Here is a 4715-nt window from a genome sequence, read left to right as displayed (position 1 = left end):
ATGTCGGCCTCTGTGGCTTGAGGAATTTACAGTTCTGGGTGGGATCTCAGCCATTATACCTGCTCCAGACAGGTGTACTCTGTGTGTCTGGTCACTGTTGTCCCCCAAGCAGTTTTCCAATCAGTTCCTGACTAATTACTAGCTGCTTTGGAGGACGAACTAAATTCCACACCTCACTATGCCGCCATCTTGCCCCACTTCCCATTGTCTCTTTTAGTTGCTCTTTGTTGTGCCTTTTTTTTAAAAGAAATTGTGGAAACACATGCATAGGATAAGCTTCTCTCATCTGGTTACCTCCTTTTTGAAACTCTTCCTGTTTGTTTCCTTATCATGGATTTTCTCCCTATCTTTCTGATTATTCCTTTCTCAGTTTTCTTTGTGGGCTCTCAGCCACCCTCAAATGTTAGCATCCCCTGGGATTCTCAGCCTGTTCCTCTTCTCAAGCTCTCTTTAGACTGGGGAATTCCAAATCTGTATTTTCAGCATGCCCCTCTTCTGCCCTATGTATCCAACTGCCTACGAGGCAGCTCCATCTGAATGTTCCAAAGACATCTCAAATCCAACAAATCTAAAATACAGTTCATCAATTCTCCCCGTTCCTCAGTCTGTGGCTCCTCTTGAATTACTTATCTTGGAGAGTCACCCAACTCAGAAACCAGGAGCATTCCTAACTCCTTCCTTAATTTCTGCCCCATAATTCAATTGACATCAAGTCTGGTAGATCCTGCCTCCTCAATAACTCTCACACCCATCACCTACTCTCCATTCCCGGGGCAACTGCCAGTCAGCATCTCTTCCCCAAACTGTTGCAACAACTCTATGATGTGCCCTCCTAATTCCTCTTTCACCCTCTTCTCATCTAGCCTCCACAGGGGAGTCATAGTTATCTTCCTAATATGCTTTTAGAACTAACCATTTCATTTCCCTAATTAAGATACTTCAATGAACTATTGCCCTCAGGACAGTTCACCTCCTTCTTTGACCTGTGGACACCTGCCAGCCCCATCTCTCCCAGGAAGTCGACCTTCATCCTAGGTGTCAGCATGGTGGACGCTACTTGCAGTTCCCTGGTGGAACAATGCTGTTCCAAGATCATGCTCCTTCTCACTGCTTCTTGACCAACTCTCACTTATGTTTCAAGGCTCTATTTTTATCTCACTTTCTCTATGAAAATTCTCCTGCCCTGTACCTCTTCCAGGGAAAAAGAATTAAACACTCATCCTTTGTCTCCACATTGTATGCCATATCCCTTCCCTTTTGGCTCCAGAAGACTCTGGGGCTTTGATATTGGTTTTCCTACTAGATTGCAAAATTCTTGAGGTTAAGATCCCAATCGTCATCTCCCCTGTATACCTAACACCTATAGTACACGCCCAGCATAGAGCAGGACTTCAATAAATGTCTGCTGAATAAATGGAAAGATGGACAGATAGATAGATGGATGGATGGATGGACAAGTGAGAAATCTCTGGCCCAGCCTGGGTCTCTAAGCTCTGTGGGTCATCAGGCAGAGCCAAGCCAACCACATTCACTCACTCCACCCTCAGTCATACACTCAAGTCCTCCTCACCTGGGGTCAATGGGAAAAAGAAAGATGACAGCAGGAAGGGTGAGAGATGTGACAAGATGCTGATGAAGGAGGAAAGAGGGGAGAAGATGCCACAGAAGGTGGCAGAGGAAGTTGGAAGGCAAGGGCCTTACTGCTTGCGTATGGCACTCTCTACTTCATCCCCTGTACCTATTAAGTACTAACCCAGATTGGGGAGTAGAATGCCTAGAGGGAGAGATGAGAATACCAAAAAGTTTGGTAATTTTGAGAGCAACAGAAACCCTGTGTATCAAGTCTCCTTCTAGAATCCCTAGGAGACAATCCCTTGGTGATGAGCTCTGACTTCATTATCTCTGCAGACGTGGAAACAGCTGGCTGGGCAGTGCCAATCTTGACAGTGCCTGCCTTGACAGTTATATGACTGATATCACCCAGCATGAGTATATCTGCCCTAAAGAAATTTAGACATGTGTGATGTCTCAAGCATTGATGAGGTTTACTAGCCTTTCTGTGATTTTGATACTGGGCTGGTGCTCCTTTGCATGGTTGATAACTGGCACCTTTGACTCACTGCAATCCCCAAATCCTTCTGCATTCCCTGAGGTCTCTTTATCTGGATACAGGTTATTCTAGACCAAGTTCAAAACAGATGGCAACATCCGGGGATGGCAGCACAACAGAAAAGTGTGAGTATCTGGAAAAACAGCAGGCACAGTAGGGCCCAGTTGGCTTCCTTTATCTACCCCAGCCAGGCCCAGACAGCTCCTAAGATGTCTTTTGTGCGTACAATGCAGGGTGACCATATACATGCCCTGGTTTGCCTGGGGCAGTCCTGTTGTAGCGGTGTCGTTATTAATACTATCACTATGCTATTCACTATTAAAAGCATTCCAGCTTGGATGATAACTTAGACAGCTACTCCATTTACAAGGTGCTTTAAGAGCCTCTGCGAGAAATCCAAGTGTGACTGCAGTTATTGCCTTCTTTTTCCTGGACCTTCCCTAAGGACATTTCACAGCACAGCTGACGTGTCCTCATTGGGGAAAATCTATCAACAACTCCACAGATTCAAGAGGGGATAATCCCAGACCAAAAAAGGAAATGCAGGAATTTGCCCTTTCAGAAAATCTTGGGCAGGATTCCAAGGCTCATCTCTCCAAGATATTGAGAATTGAAAGGAAAGGGGGGAAATCCTACAGAGCCCATGACCTCTGACACCAGTTGTAGTTCGGCGGTTTCATTTCCCTGCTTACCAATTGAGTGTTCGGTGCAGGAATTACCAAGAATTCTCCTGGTTGCTTCTCCTGTATATCAGTTAGGTAAGATGAGGTTGTCCCAACCTGCAAGAATCCTTAGTTGTGTTTAACAAACAGGGCCCTGATTATTAAATGAAGGACCTGGCAAAGGAAAAGACATTTCTTATGGTAGAAATCAAGAAAAACCTAGAAAAATATTTCCTTTTCTGGGTCATAAGATGCTTAACTTATTCCTAGAAGAGAGCTGATCCAACAATCTGGGGCTTTAAACCAAGCCTGTGGGGGCCTGAGCCTCTGACACCTGCCCAGGCTGGAAGATGTTACGGCTACATGTAGATAGGACTGATGATGGGGTGAGGGCTGACCAGCTAAACAGAAAACTCCAGGGCCTGCCCCTTATTATCTGTCATGGGCAGAAAGTGACTACAATACTTCCTTCTTAGAGAATGCTCTAGAGTCTAAGAAAACTGAAAAAAGTTATATACAGATGTACCCACACAACACACATATACACACACAACACACATACACAACACAATCACACTGAAATGCATATCCAAGATCTGAGTTTGACTGAATTCTCACTTCAGTTTGCACCCAATGTTAATAATATAATTCATCTCTAGAGAATAAGAAGCAAGATGTGTCCTCTTCCAGCACCCAAACCTCAGTGGTCTTGGTCTCAGAAATGAAGTGACTAAGTTACAAAAAAAATTACCACTCTAGAAGATGATGCTTTGCCTCCCTGAAGCTCTCGTTCTTTTCTTCCTATTTCTGAGAAACATCAGTTTCTTTTAGATTCTTCATGTTTCTCCAAATTTAAATCCATGAGCTTGAAACAAAGGGCAGCACTCATTGCTTGGGTCAAAGCAGGACTCCACAAGTGGAATTGGTGCTTTCACTTTAAAGCCTGGTCTTGCTCCCTTACCAGGGCTTCCTGTCCTGACAGAGGCCCCTGGGGAGCTCCTTCCCTGTCCATAGCCTTGGGTTTGGGGGATGTTTCAGCTCCAGGAAAGGGTTGGGTCTACCCTGGCAAAGGCAGGAGCTTGGAGGAGGGTAAGCTTTTCTGACTGGGAATGCTTTTATCAGGCACTCAGGAAAGACTGGGACCGGGGTGAGGGGGTTCAGGGAGTGGGGTACAGCCACCTGTAGCTGCCCCAGGGGCAGTTTTGAGTGGTTTCAGTCTGTGATGAAGGTTAGCAGCCTAAAGAAAAGTCCAGCCGAGGCACCTGTTCTTCAGAACTGCTGCTTTTGGGGGTGGGATGGGTGTGGGGGTGTGTTCTTCCGGCAGAGGCAGCGGGTAAGACGGGAAAGCTGAGGGGAAAGGAGCTATAGGGGGAAAGGGTTACCATCTGTTTCATGCCACTGCTGGGCCACTGCTGAAGGTTTACAAGTTATACATAATCTTATGTCATGCCCACAATATCCCTGGGGATTATACCCCTTTTACAGAAGAGGAACTTGAGGCCCACAGGGGTTATATGTCTGGCTCAAGACCCCAGCTAGTATCTGGATGGGGTTCTATAATAGAGTTCAGGTCTGTCTGAATCCTGTCACCCAACGCAGGTTCCTACATCCTGCAACCAGGGCATGCACACGTGAAGTACCCTCTTTCCCACCCGTCTCTCACGGGTCTGACTCTCGGCTCGCCTCTTCCCCTTCTCTGGCTGACAGGAAAACCCGGAGAGGTCCACTGCACGTGCAAGAAGTTGCTGCGCGGCGAAGAGCGCCCAGTGGGTCCGCAGAGCCCGGGCGCGGGCCACGCCCCGAATCGGCGTCTTTGGCCCCTGCCCCCGCCGCGCGGGCGGCCGCGGGTCTGGGGGGACGGAGGTGTGGGGGCGGCGGGCAGCGCCGCAGGGCTTCGCGCCATGACATCAGCCCCGGAGTGGTGCAGTGTGCAAAGCACGCTG

This window comes from Tamandua tetradactyla, chromosome 4 (genome assembly GCF_023851605.1).
Source record: "Tamandua tetradactyla isolate mTamTet1 chromosome 4, mTamTet1.pri, whole genome shotgun sequence".
NCBI lineage: Eukaryota > Metazoa > Chordata > Mammalia > Pilosa > Myrmecophagidae > Tamandua > Tamandua tetradactyla.
The sequence above is the reverse complement of the archived record's forward strand: the minus strand, read 5'-3'. Positions refer to the sequence as shown.